This window comes from Pristis pectinata, chromosome 3 (assembly GCF_009764475.1).
Source record: "Pristis pectinata isolate sPriPec2 chromosome 3, sPriPec2.1.pri, whole genome shotgun sequence".
Classification (NCBI taxonomy): Eukaryota; Metazoa; Chordata; class Chondrichthyes; order Rhinopristiformes; family Pristidae; genus Pristis; species Pristis pectinata.
Genome location: NC_067407.1, coordinates 13,625,111 through 13,640,364, shown reverse-complemented (window position 1 = coordinate 13,640,364; position 15,254 = coordinate 13,625,111). Strand labels below are relative to the sequence as shown.

Sequence of the window (15,254 nt, the reverse complement as noted above, 5' to 3'; positions counted from 1 at the left end):
GGGGAGGGGGGGAGGGCTCGGGCTTTTCCCAGCGCCATCTCTCCTTCCCTCCCTCCCGCCGCCATCTTCGCACAATAGTAAAGCAAAATGGCGGCGCTGGAATGGATGGAGGACGACCGCTGACAATAATAAAACAACATACACAGGCAGCCCGGCCGCTTCGCGCACCCTCCCCTTGTGCCAAAGGTATGTGCCCTTTTCTTTAAAAAGAAAACAACAAAACTTTTGTGCCGCCGGAACTCAGCGGCTCGCTTTGGTGCTCGGGTTTGACGGTGGTTGTTCCGTTTGGATGGGTTATTTTTTTTGAAGTACATGTTTCGTGTGCCAGCCTCCCAACCCCCCCGCCTTGCCCAGCTCCTTGGTTGGGTTTTGGCGTTTGGGAGCAGCGAACACGGTAGCGTGACATGTTCACGCTGACACAAACCTGGCGGCATGGGGCACACACACCGCTTCCATGTCTTTCTTGCCACGCCAACATGACATTCCGGACCAATTCTTGGGTTTATTGCCCACCCCAACAGATAAATAAATAAATAAAGTTAGCTTTTTAATCTCATATTGTTGTTTCAAATTTTGAGCCTCGAGACACTAAATGCTTTCTTTTCGAATGGGTTCTGCAACTCTCCATGCACTCGCACACAAAGTAAAATCAATCCTTGATTCTGGGCAAAATGGGGGAACATCAGGAAAGTGTTGAAGGAATTAAAAGGGTTTTGCACTTTGTGGCTTTCTATTCCATCCCCTTCAACTTGGATTGCTAGTCTTGAAACATGTCCCACATATGCTAAATGCTAACATTTAATTTGCTTGGTGTTAGATGGCTTTTGTTACCAAGGAATAGCACCAAGGCCAATGATATACCTGTACACAACATTAACCTTTGGATTCCTGTGTGGTTTTGCTAATGCTGTAATAGGATAATGACTATTAGGAGGGTCTGAAAGTAAATTAAATGTAGATAAAATGAAGAATTGCATCAAAAGTATGTTTTAAATGTTTGCATAACTTATACAAGCTGTAAATTTTGCAAGTATGACTTTTGGGTGCTTCTAATAAGAAGTAACAGTTTATAATTCAGTTTTTGAAATGTGAGGTGGTTAAAAGTTCACTACTGCCATAATAATGGGCTGTATAACAATGTAATTTTCAAGTTTTAATTGTGATGATATTACTTTAGATTAGAAATACAAAGGTGTAGTGGTTCATTATCTTGGTTTTTAAAAACTTGTAACACATGCCTTTTTTTTCCTGGCTGGTCTCAAATACCCCCAAGTTAATATTGTTTCTAAAATTATCTCCATTGGAGATTTGCAGTTGTATGAAGTGTGCTTTATAGCTTAAGAATTACTTTTGAATTATGTCAATTATTTTGTAGCCAAGCACAGTGTCTAGTTTGTACATAACAATGTCCCATAAATGGTGCTTGAATGCATAATCTATCTTATTTATTGATTGCTGAGGGTGATGTTAGCCATTCTGGCTTTTCTGAATGTACATTATAAAAGCATGTGGTTTTCATGGTTTCATTTTTATTCTTTGCATTTTCTTAGATTTCAAGTGAATTTCATTTCAAGGTGAAATACTTTTCATGGGATATGGGGAGAGTTTGTAACATGCAGAATGCTCAGCTCCCTCCTTGTCAATCTGTTTATAATTGCCAGAACTGTCATATTTGCCTTCATATTTCAAATATTTACAATGTAATTATGGCCAGGGTGTAGGGTTGGTTCTCAGTTAAAGACTTTTTTTAAATTTAAAATTTTGTTTAAAAACTTGTATTCTTGCCAATAAAAGTTACAAGATAGATTATTTTCATGCACTCAGAAATATCATTTGACTGTTTGTCATCACCATCCATTTAAACTCAACTGATTTAAGAATATAGGTTAGCATAGTTTAAAAAAAAATGTCCATTAACGTCAGTTAACTGAGAGTCACAAAGAATTGTGGCACACTTTCATCAAAAGTTTCATTTCTTTGGACTTGGTGCAATGACTATCCAGTAACTTTTTTTAGAAGTTGGGAAGAGTCTGTTAAACAGAATCTATGAATTTAAAATTTTTATGAATAACATTGCAAAACAAAAATCATAAATTCCTTTCTTACATTGAATTTGCTGAAAATTAAGTGTGTTAGAAATTATGTTGGAAAATATTTGGCATATTTTGGCTCCACATTTGAACAAAGGACTCAAGTGAATTGGAATGGAATTAAAATGGTTCTTTTGCTCCATGGGATATTTTAATATATGTTGGAAAGCAGAGCCATGTATGCTTTATTAGCTGTTTGATTTCTACTTTTGCATAAAATGTATAATGTTTCAGGTTTCATCGATAGTCAAAGTCAAGGTTATTGTCATGTGCATAAGTACATGTATGCACAGGTGCAATGAAAAACTTACTTGCAGCAGCATCACAGGCACATAGCATCAGATACACAACATTCACAAGAAAAACAAATTATGCATAATTTATACTGTACATTAAATTAAAGCTAGTGCTGAAGGCAACAAAAATATCCTGTGACTTCTCGTTAGAGCGGTGTGTTTGCTGATTTTGGTACTATTGAATAAATATTTCCAACTTCATGCAACCCTGATGAAACTGTACACAATAAAGGGAATTAATTTTTCCAACATTCTTTCCAGTTGAATGCTTTTCTTTATTTATGAGGAGACCAATAGTCACCGCTCATTTTTCAGTATCAAATGTATACCAGCATTTATTGCACATCCGTAATTAACTTTGAGAAGGCTGTGCATCATTATCTCAAACTGCTGTCCTCTGACTGGGGAGGATACTGCCAGAGAGCCACTAGAGAATTACAAGCTCTTAACCCAACAATGACAGAAGAATGATAATACCCTTCCATTTTGGGATGCTGTGTGGTGTGGAATTGAAATTTGAAGTGATCATGTTCCCTTGTGCTTGTTGCCCTTGTCCTAGGTAATAGAGGTTGTGGTTTTGGAAAATGCTGTCAGAAAAGCTTTGGTGAATTGCTGCACTGCCAGCAACCTTCATTGCAAAAGGTTTGGAATATAAGGAAAATAACATTCTTCTGGGCCTTGTGTGGTTTTAGTCTCCTTAACCATTGAATGGATATGCTTCCTTAGAAGCTCTACTTAGGGAATACTATTTTGATAACTGATGAAGGAGCTTACCTTCTTGCCTCCTTTGTGAAACCATTAAGTAGAATGAGTCTCTACTCAAGTTTAGATGAGAAGTGATCTGATTGAAACATAAGGATCTGTGGTAGACTGACAGGATAGATGCTGAGAGGTGGTTTCCCTTGGCTAAAAAATCTAGAACCAGGGATTTTTGTCATGTGATAAGGAGTCAGCCTTTCAGGACTAAGATGAGAAACTTTGTTTGAGTGTTGTGAATCTTATGGCAGTCTGTATCCAGTGGAGGCTTAGTTGTTGAGTATTTTTAGCATCATAGAGTTGTTAAAGCTCTGAAGGAAGTTTGTCAGCCCATCAAGTTTGTGCCAAATCTCTGCAGAACATTCAGTCAGTTCCATGGCCCTGCACCAGAAAGCTCACCAGCGCCTCTACTTTGTCAGGAGGCTAAAGAAATTTGGCATGTCCTCTTTGACCCTCACCAATTTTTCATCAATGCACTGTAGAAAGCATTCTATCCGGATGCATCACGACTTGGTATGGCAACTGCTCTGTCCGTGACCGCAGGAAACTGCAGAGAGTTGTGGACACAGCTCAGCACATCATGGAAACCAGACTCCCCTCCATGGACTCTGTCTACACCTCTCGCTGCCTTGGTAAAGTAGCCTACATAATGGACATTCTCTCTTCTTCACCACCCCCCCCCCCCCAATCGGGCAGAAGATACAAAAGCCTGAAAGCAGGTATCACCAGGCTCAAGGACAGCTTCAATAGTTACAAGACTATTGAACAGTCCCCAGTACAATAAGATGGATTCTTGACCTCACAATCTACCTTGTTATGTCCTTGCACCTTATTGTCTACCTGCACTGCACTTTCTTGCTAGTTGTGACACTTTATTCTGCATTCTGTTATTGTTTTCCCTTGTACTACCTCAGTGCACTGTTGTAATGAATTGATTTATATGAATGGTATGCAAAACAAGTTTTTCCACTGTACCCTGGTACACATGACAATAGTAAACCAATTTACCAATTTATCCCATTGCTCTGGCCTACAATTTTTTTTCTTCTCTTTAAATTTCAGGTATTAAATACAAATTTCGGGTACTTGTATTTGGAACACTTTTTTTCACATCAATCACCTGCCATTAGTGGAAACAACGACTCTTCATTCACCTTGTCCGAACTCTTGATGTTTTTGTACGAATTGTTGCTGAACTTTCTGCAGTGTCCAAATAATTGAGATCTCTTGTCCTTGGGACAATTGCACTAAATCTTATTTTCTTCCATAAAATCTATATGGCTTTCATATCTTTCCTACAATGGTGTGAACAGAATTGGATGTAATCCTCTGGTTGCTGTCAAACTCTTGTTTTAACAAAAGTTCAACATGACTTCCTTGTTTTTTCACTCAATTGATAAATAAAACCAAGGACCCTATTTATAAATGCTTTCTAAGCTTGTTCTACCACCCTTCAAAGATTTGTCATCCAGATATCTCTGTTCCTGCATCCTCTTTAGAGCAGCATCTTTTATATTATATTGGCTTTCATCATTCTTCCTATCATAGTTATCCCTTCACAATTATGTGTTAAGTTTCAGCTGTCGAGTGTGGTCCAAGATATAAGCCAAAGATTGATAGACTTTTGGATATGTGAGATATTGAGGAATTGGATAGGAATTGGCCATGCTCTTAATGAATGGCAGAACAAGCTCACAGGGAGGAGTGGACCCTTGTATTTCATATGTAGTGTGTTCTTATGTTTGCCTTGCCGCTGGAGTTCAACTCTTTTGTCAATATATTTGAATCAAGGCTGGAAGAAGGTCTAGTGATGAAACACCAGATGGAACCAAAGTTGAGCATTGGTGAGAATGCTATTGGTGAGAGTGAGATTGATGACATTGGATCATCACTTTGAATTTACAGAAGACGGATGGATCAGGAATAGGTCAAATCGGATTTTGCATGGTGGATCCAGTCTAGATAATTTTTCACTTTGCTGAGTAGATTCTGTACTTAATAGCTCAATGAGAATAATTTTACTAGAGGCACAGCTTTTTCTGGAGCACATCAGCAGTATTAGAGGAAGAATGATGGAAGGGTTCATAGTCTATGCTGCATCCATTGTGGTAGCCATTTCTAGATATTGTGGATTGAATTAAACTGATGACGACCTCCCAGGAGGAGATTGAGATGTCTTAGCCACAATACTTCTGGCCGAGGATCCTTACAAACTACTCCTTGTCTGTTTATTCATGTGTTGGGCTCAGCCATTATTGAAAATAGAGTATTCGTGGGGCCACCACATCTTTGTAATTGCTTAATTGGCCCATCATCGAAAGTGAACTTTTTGGATGACACCCCAGTTAGGATGTGCTGTTTCTGATATGCTCTCCTGCCCTACTTATTGAGCCAGGGATAGTCCCCTTGCTTGATAGTAATCAAGTGAGGGATATGCTGGGCCATGCTATTGCATGTTATGATAGAATTCCACTCTGTGGCTTCTGATGATGCATCCTGCCTCATGGATGTCCAGTTCTGAGATGCTGAATTTGTTCTGAATTTATCCCATGTAACATGATGGTCATGTCACACAGCACAATAGAGGGTATCTTCATTATAGAACATAGAATAAAAGTTGGCAAGTCACATTACAGCTGTTATAAAACTTTGGTTAGGCCACATTTGGAGTATCGTGTGTAGTTCTGACTATGGGATGACATGGAGGCTTTGAAGAGGATACAGAAAAAGGCTCATCAGGATGTTGCCTGGATTGGAGTGTATTAGCTACTGTATAAGGAGAGGTTGGGCAAACATGGATTGTTTTCTCTGGAGCACTGGAGGCTGAGGGGTGACTTGATATAAAATCATGAGAGGCATAGTCAGAGTCTTTTCCCCAGGATGGAAATGTCAATTACTAGAAGGCGCAGATTTAAGGTGAGAGAGGGGAAGATTAAAGGAGATGAACAAAGCAAGTTTTTTTTTACACGGAGTATTAGGTGTCTGGAACACACTGCCAAGGGATGGTAGAAGCAGATACGATAGCAATGTTTAAGAGTCATTTAGACAAACACAGGAACAGGCAGGGAATAGAGAGATACGGACCACATGCAGACAGATGGGATCAGTTAGATTGTCATCATGGTCGGTGCAGACGTGGTGGGCCAAAGGGTCTATTCCTTCCCATTCCTCTGTTCCAGAGTGTGCAAACCAGTCATTGTGAAATTCACTAACAGCATTGAAGATCAAATCTAGTCTTGAATGTTTCAGTCCGACTGAAGTGATTATTACAGAATCAACACAAATTGGGAAAATATGGCCTTCCAGTAGATTTCCATTGGAAATGAGTTTCTCTAACATTCCACACAGTCATTGACCTATGGAAATAATCAGGCAGTCTAAACATTTATCATAGTATCACTCAATGTTTATAATTTGCAGATGCATCTATAATTTGGATTTGTCTTACAGAAAACACTTTAGGAAGATCAGTATTTTAAAAATAAGGACTATTGTAAGCTTTCAAAGATGCGAGCTACAGATTGATTTATTATGAGGAAGTCATCAGTAAAATGAATCTGCTTTTTTGCCTGAACCATGATTTTTTCTACTGCCCTCTCTAATTCTGAGTTATACCTTATAGCCTAAATGCATTATGCCCACTTGATAAATACCAAAAAAAAAGATTGTTGGGTTATTGCTACATTGATTTAAATGGGATCTTGCTGTGCTCATTGGCACTGTATTTCCTATATTACAGCAGTGACTACACTTCAGAAATACTTCATGTTTCTAACATCCGTGGGAATACTTGAGGTCCTGGTTGGCACCACATAAATCATTCTATATTTGAGTAAGTGTTACACTTGCCCACTACAGCAGCTTGAGATAGGATAGAGAAGAATGCCTCCTTAAATCCTCTGTTAATCCCTCATATCATGTGGCCTCCATAGTATCTGCTGATGCGATTGTGTGGGGTGGTTGGCCACGACATATTGCTTCATGCTGGTGATCCTGTACTCTGTTTTTGACCTAATTGGGAAGTAATCCCAGAATCATCAGAAGATTGGATGCTTTGCAGGTCCTCCTGACCATTTCCCTTCATTTACACAGCTTGATGAATTACCATCATTGTTTTGTGGGCAAACTGTATACAACAAAATTAAGGAAACAGGAAATGAGATGAGTAAAAACCTATTAACATCAACTTTTTTCAGTTTACTGCTGATATTTTGTGCATATTGAAGAAAAACATGGCAAATTTGGGAAAAAGAGTCATTTTTTACCTCAAATATTACCAACCTCCTCCAAGGGAAAATGTTATCAGGCACATCTTAAAAAGATTCAAAATCTATTCCTACAATTCATGGGCAGTATGATATTAAGCTTGAAAATATAAGTGTTTATAGAAGGGCTTAAGGCTTCAATTTTTCTGTAGGCAATGAATTGGCAGTACCTACTGCTGACCTGAGAAAACTATTGCAAATGTTTAGGAACCAATATGGCATGGATTTCTCCTTTAGTTGCTGTCAGGGTTGGCTGCAGGGGATCTCTCTCATTCAGTAACAGTAATGTTATAAAGCAGGCTACGCAGCTAATCACTTTGAAGAAATCTCCAAAACAGTAAATCAAGAAGCAAAAGCAATAATTTTTAACTAACTTCGGAAGCTTTCTTCCTCCCTCTCAACCACATGATCAATAATTTTCCCATCACTGAAGTTAGATAGCTGGCCTGTAATTACTTGGTTTACCCTTTCCTCCCTTTTCAGACATTGGCATCTCCAGCATTCCTGAAGCTACATAGAATAAAAAATGACGGTCAGGTTTTTTGCATTTCCTCCCTTGCTTTTTTTTAAACAGCCTAGGATGTATTTCATCCATGACTGGTGGTTTATCTTCTTTCAAAGATGCTAAATTGCTTGATATTTCCTCTCTTATCTCGTCCAGTATTTCATACACTTCCTTCATAATTGTAACATTGGTATTGTGTTTGGTAAAGACAGCTACAAAGTATTTGTTAAGAACCCAACCCATATCCTCTGTTTCCTTTATAGGTTATGTTTTTAGTTACTAATAGGTCCTACTTTTTCCTTGTCGTTCTATATTTCCAAAAGCTCTTTGGATTTTCTTTGATGTTACCTGTTAGTATTTTTTTCATGCCCTCCTATTTTTTTAATTTCTCTTTCATTTCACCCTTAATACTTTCTGTGTTCATCCAGGCTTTCCTCAGTATTACGCTACTGGTGTCTGATATGAGCTTCCCTATTTTTTGTCTTTTGCTGCCTTCTGTGCTCTTGGGTATCCAGAGAGCTGTTGATCTGGCAGCCCTATCCTTTTTCTTGGTGGGAATCTCCTTCTTGACTTTGCTTTGAGATTTATTTACTGTCAAAAAGCTGATTCCATTCCACTTTTGCTGAATCACTTCTTAGCCTTAGTAAAATTGGCCGTTGTTTTGCCCTTTGAAGTGAAGCAAGTCCTGGACTTGCAGGACCCAGTGTAAGATTAATGCTTGCAGTATGAGACACGTTTCTGGGATTCCACAGCATTACACTGGGTTTTTCACCAGGTCAGACCTGGCTCAGGACTGGGAGATCCCATTCATTTCAGTAAGCATTCTGAGCCTGCAAAATGGGGAATGTATGTATTTAAAAAATTATTTCACTTTAGCTTAGTGTTTTTAAATATTTCCAAGTGTTTTCATGTGTCTTAATTAATTTTAAGATAATCTTTAAATAAGCAGAAATAATTTTCAGTTATTTATATCAATTTAAATTTCTCTGGATGTCAAACGTTTAAACTGTTAAATTCATTTAACAGTCTTTGACAGTAGGTGACGATCTGTTCACAATTTTGCCTTCTGTCTGGGTGTTATGGGTGCAGGGCCTGTACTACAACACTTGAGGCCTTGTCGTTGCCAAGTCCTTGCTATCTAGCTCCAAGCCACAGAGGGCTAGTGAAATTGTCCTTTTACATCTGGATTAGCTTTGTTCAGGGAGGGGGGCAGTTGGTGACTTTGTGTTGTGGGGCAGATTCAGCATGATTAGGCCTGAAAGTTCTTAACGTGAGTGGTTTATGAATTCCTGAAATTTATGTCAAATCATTGATTATATCACGGTGTGCCAAATGGAGGAGAAAGGAATAACTAATAGAAAGTTTTAAGTTTCCACATTTTAATATGTTGCATATTTTAATTTTTGCATGTTTATATACTTCAGTATGTGCTATTACATTTCCTCCACCATTATGCTGAATACTCATAGTTCATCATTTTGTTGATCACAAACTGTTTTTGGAATCACAAAATGCATCCAATGTACCTCACAATGTGGTATGATTGTATTTGTGAAGGTGCATTGATAATATACCTGCCTATAATGCATGGTTAGAATGGGGCATCACAAACTTTTTAGAAGTCTGGAATATAAGAAATAGCTAATTAAAATTAAATTCTGAAATGTGTACAATGAATAGAATGTTACATTAATATTGAATATATCCATCTTGTTAGGGTGCCAGGGTTCTAAAACTTATATCCTTGAACAGGATCTCTCTGCAGAATTCGATCAAATTTTTGACCTGTGTTACCACTCCGAAAACATGAACAATTACAAGTCCACTTTGTCAGTGTTATGCAACTTTTTGTCATTGAAATGCTGGGCTAGTAATAGAGGAGCAGTAAGAAAAAAAAGCAAAGCATTTTATGTCTAATAATATAAGTCCTTGAAGGTTAAGATAAATGATCCAAGATATAAAGAAATATATGATAGACACATATAAGCATCGCAATATCACAACCCCCTACAACAGTACAATCAAGTTGATAGGCTAGAAATTGCAATACTACATTTTTTTTAATGGCATTAAAACAGCATTGTAGGCCACCTCATGTAGAAGAAGTATAAAGGTTGAGATCTTCAATTGTGAAGATCACAGGACAGCACTGTTGGGTTTTCCTGTGTGATGTCAGTCTCATCATTATCTGTCTTCTCACAGTTTCTGGAATTTAGTCTTGCACGTGTGATCTTTGCAGCCTATTCTTAAAGGGGGGCAAAGAATACAAGCCACATACTTTCAACTAATGAATGGATGTCAGGATGATGGGAGGGCCTAGAGAAAGTGCTGTCAGGGTCAGAGCACCCTGGACAGGCTGGTGAAGAACAGTGCCTGCAGGAGGTACATTCTTTGTGCATGGGGTCACGCAGGCCCTTCATCCCTACAGTCTGGCCAGTTATCATATGCACATGTGCAGGCATTCACTGCAAATAGGCCAATGTAATGCTTGATCTGCCTGCACCAAAGGCTGAAGGATAAATGAAACAAAAACTGGAAATGCTGGAAATACTCAGCAAGTCAGGCTGCATCTGTGGGTAGAGGTTCTCAGGTTGACCTGAAACGTTGACTCTTCTTCTCTTCCCACAGATGCAACCTGAATATTTCCAGCATTTTCTGTTTTTGTTTTAGTTTCCAGTATCTGCAAGTTTTAAAAATTTTCAGTTGCTGGCTGAAGGTATAATAAATGATATTTATTTCCATGAATATGGAGTTTGGTTGGCCTCCCAAATGCAACAATGAGCACTAGGCTGTGAGGAATGGCAGGCAGCCTGGAATAATTTTGAAGCTGAGAAACTCAAAGTAGCTGGGTGCCTGAACTCCATTAGTAAAACAGGCAAGACACTTGTGAGGTTGTATTTGAGGTTGCAGATCACTGATCTTACCGAGGAAAAGGAATGTAGTTTGACTGTTGGCCCTTCAAGGAGTAAGATTTTTGTTGAAAAATATTTCCTAAAATCTGGTTGAATGTAAGTGAGAATAGTTGATATCTCAGACCAGTGACTTTGAAGATCTAACTGGAGACAAATTTTGAATGCAGCACTTCTGTTGTCATAATTTAATGAAGTTTTATACTGGGAGAAAGGTGCTAAGGCAAATGAAAATCTCACTGAAAAGTTAGGGGTCAAATTTCTTGAATAATGGATACATAGAAATGTGTGGAAAATCATGCTACTCTTGAGTTTGGCCAATTTTCAAGTGCCCAACAGTATTTTTGAAGTTGTGTAAGGAATTTTAGTTCAATATCTCTCCTTTCCTGTAAAATGCAAAAGAATGTTGTGAAGAGTGAAATAACAAAATAAAACCAAAATTTGGGGTGAAGCAGGAGAGAAAATAAACGATAAAAGTCAATAATTATCTCGCAAATCCATCAGAAATTCTGACATTTAACAAATAATCCAGAATATAATTTGTGCAATGAATGTCTTTGAGTTATGTGTAATTTTCTTTTCAATTTGATATTATTAACTCTAGTCTACTCAATTTTTATTTAGTTTTTGTTTAGGACTAAATTCTTATTTTGCCATTTTTTTTCTTGCATGGATTGAATTACCAAATAATGCATGTTTTCATTTTTAAAAAAGTTTGGATTATCAGGAGCAGACTATTCTTGAATCTATTGTTCAAAATATTTGGTACCATTGACTGAACAATTTGAGGTTTGCAATTGTGTATAATTATGGATTAGGAAGCCTGTAAATTCCATGAATCCTTATACCACAAGTATTTTGTGACTGTCACATTGACAAAAAAATGACAGGCATAACAATTGAAATTTCTGCATATTTCATGAAGAATTATCTTTGAAATGACAAATGTTAAGCATCTGTAATTTGTACAGTTAAGCCCATTAATTTGTTGCAGTTGATTTTTCCTGAGTCAAAGAAAGAAACAATTGAAAATGTTATTTGTAATAAAGTGTTTGGCTATGTTTTTGAAGTTCAAAATCTGACACAAGGTTTGGTGCTGGTGTTCATTCAACTGGCTTGGAAATAAAGCTGTTTGTAAACTGTACTGTTTATAAATCCTGGCCTAGAAATTCATTTGCACAACTCCAATAAAATGCTATGCAGTTGAAAACTAGTTTAACCCAAAATAGCAATTTTGTGCACATTTCTGGGTATTTTTACACCTACCAGGAAATTTATCTTTGACTTTTTGTCAGGATTCTTGTTTGCCCAAGCACCTTTTATTCTGGTGTAAAACTCTCCGCTAAACATTGTCACAAGTAGTGCAACATCCAAAGTTCATCAGCAGTGAGATCTCACTAGTCTAAAGACAAGTCCTAATTTATTCACAGAACAACTGGGTTGTGCTAAATCAGTTTACCTTGAAACCATGCAGTTTAAAGTGCCGACATTCAAACTGTTTTTCAGTGAGATCTGTGTTCTCCTGCAATTTCAAATACTGTCTTATGCTTGGACTACTTTGCCAATGGAGGTCGAGGTCAGTCACTCAGCCTCCTTGCCTCGGGATCATTCCATGCTGTCACACCTCACTGTTTGGTGCTCTGTTTTGAGGCAAGGGGACTTCATTTATTTCTCTGTCAGTCCACAAGAAAAGGCAGAATGGACAATGATATTTACCTATTTTGTAGGCTTCCTTTATGGTGGCCTCACTGGCATCCTCCTGGAGGAATGCCTGGATACAGCCCTGAAGAGGCTCTGTGATTCCATGCACAAAGAACATGCCTCCTGCAAATGCTGCTCTTCAGCCTGCCCAGGAGCATTACTTTCACTTCACCTTGTCAATTTTTGGAGCATCCATTCATTCAGTAGCAATGCACCTCTGTAGCCAGAAGGTGTGTTGCTACTGTGTGAATTAACAAATTCAGTAGCTATTGAATGTTGCTTTATATCCCTTTAAGAACTGACTGTTGAGATTCTGCCTGCTGGGGTAAATGCTGGCAGCTACGAGAGCATGAGATTGATCAGTGGAGAACAGTGTGCTGAAAGTGACACTACATTTTAGTGTGCTGATTCACAGGCAAACCTGATAGTGCTGATCTGTGAAACTTGGACTGGAAGATCTTGATCTTTTTGTGACTTTTGCAAACTGTGTTAGGGTGATCCAGGAACCATTGGTATCAAACATTTTCTCATCCAGTTTCTTTCCTCCTGAAAGTGGAATTATTCATATACTTCCACAGATGGTAGCAGCCTCTGCTGTCTCACCTTTGTGGCCATTTTTCAATCAAAGCAGTCAGATCCAGCAGATGTGATAGTGGAGGGTATGCAGTGGAGAGCAAGTGCCAGCAAGCTCAATTGATTCCTCAACGAGGCACATTGATTCCAAGCCCAAACCTGAAGCCTGTAAGTAACATGACCATTTTTTCAGTTGACTTCTGTTGTGACTTGATCCTGCACTTAGTCGATGTTTGCAGGCAAACTTTTTCTAGCCATTGACAGTGATCACAAATGGAAAACCTGTTCATGGGGCAGGCAGTAAAGGGGAACTAGTATGAAGTGGGCAAAGTGGAAAAGGGGAATGCTGTCATGGAGTTAGGAGTATGAAGAGGACAAGAGATGAATATCTGTGTGAGTGGGGAGGGAATAGGTTTAAAATGAACTGCAGTTTGCAGACTCAGATCAGCAGGCGTAGCACAAATATGCACAAGGCATCATTTACAGGCAATGTTGCTCCAAAGAGATCTTCAATTTTTTTAATTAACATCCATCACAGTAGCTTCTGACATCTTCATATTGTCCCACCCTAACTGGCTTTAAAAATATTTTGGGAAGATTGCTAAGTGATAATTAATAACAAAATTATTAAACACTCGATTTCAATTTTTATTGATGCTGTATCACTTTTGCCACAGAATATAATTTGACTTCTATGAGTAGTCAAATGTTGTCAACAACCACTGACAGAAATATAGGAAATATTGTATCAAAAAATGTGCTCACTTATTACAGAGTGGAAATCAAGTTGCCATATACAACAAATCCCTGATAAATCTACTTAGCAATTTGGGAGAAACAAATTAAATACTATGAAACAAAGATTAGAAAGTGACAGCTAGCTCAGTTGACTTTAGAAACCTCTTCAGAAACATCTGGGCATTAGTTGCAAAACTGAAAGAATTGTCCCACAGAAAGGTTAACAGTGACATGGATATGATTGTGTGAATGTGATTTTCTGCCAAGGCTCCATGCGGTTTCACCATCAGGTCAGAATCATAAGTTATAACAGTTCAGTGGCATGCAGTGTGGATTAACTGGGCCTGTGAGTCCTCAACATTGTCTCCCTAACCCATGACATCAGATCAAAAGATAAGACTTTCTTATTAGTCACATGTACATCGAAACACACATTGAAATACATCTTTTGCGTAGAGTGGTCTGGGGGTAGCCCACAAATCTTGCCACGTTTCCGGCGCCAACATAGCATGGCCACAACTTCCTAACCCATACGTCTTTGGAATGTGGGAGGAAACTGGAGCACCCGGAGGAAGCCCATGCAGACGCAGGGAAAATGTACAAACTCCTTACAGATAGTGGCTGGAATTGAACCCGGGTCGCTGGCACTGTAATAGTGTTACGCTAACTGCTATGCTAAAAAGAAAACCTCTTGGTGATTTTCACTGAGCTGATGCATCTTTGTTTCTCAGTGTTGGACAGCACTAAGAAAAGAAACACTGAGAATAGCAAAGGCACAGATTGCACTCTGGCTGGGTGACTTTACTGTCCATCTCCAAGGAGTGGCTTCAGTGCATCACCACTGAATGACATTTATAAAGTTGCCAGAAATAGCAGTTGCCTGAGGATTTGGATCTTTTTGGAACTCGGCAAAGGAGGGCGAAGAAATTGATAAAGAATGCAAAATAGAAATAAAGATTAAAAGGACCCAGTTGGGGGGAGGGGAGGGTAAAGGTAGAGTGTTCATTGTTTATTCCAGAAAGTTGCAAGGTGCCCAGATGGAAGATATGTTGTTCCGTTACTTTATGTTGAGCTTCACTATAGCAGTAGTGGAGGCTACAGACAGACAGGTTTGAATAGGAGTGGGACTGTGGATTAAATTCATGCAACAGGAAGCTCAGGATTATCCCTGTGGACTGAGTGTAGCTGCTCGGCAAAGTGATCACCCAATCTGCATTTGGTTTCTCCAGTGTATAGGAGGCCTCATAACTGTGTTTGGATTTTCAGGAGACATTTGCTAAAATCACAGACACAAGGTTGATCAACGAGATTAGAACACATGGAATTAGGTGTAATATTTGGCATGGTTTGAGAATTAGTTATTGAACAGAAAGCAAAGAGTGCAAGTAAATTGAACATTTTCAGGTTGGCAGGCTGTGACT

General features: G+C 38.6%; 1 protein-coding gene across 6 annotated transcripts in view; it reads left to right on the top strand.

Moving 5' to 3' along the window:
* The window catches only part of LOC127568563 (zinc finger protein 644-like), an 84,405-nt gene that overhangs the window by 375 nt on the left and 68,776 nt on the right, over nt 1-15,254 (top strand). For 3 of the 6 annotated variants that reach the window (XM_052012462.1, XM_052012459.1, XM_052012463.1), the window contains exon 1: nt 57-186. The exons of 1 other annotated variant lie outside the window; for it this stretch is intronic. The gene's annotated coding sequence lies outside the window, so the exon portion shown is untranslated. Of the gene's footprint in view, nt 1-5; nt 187-15,254 lie in introns of those variants that run through there. 2 more of the 6 variants (XM_052012464.1, XM_052012458.1) reach the window with 2 other exon arrangements.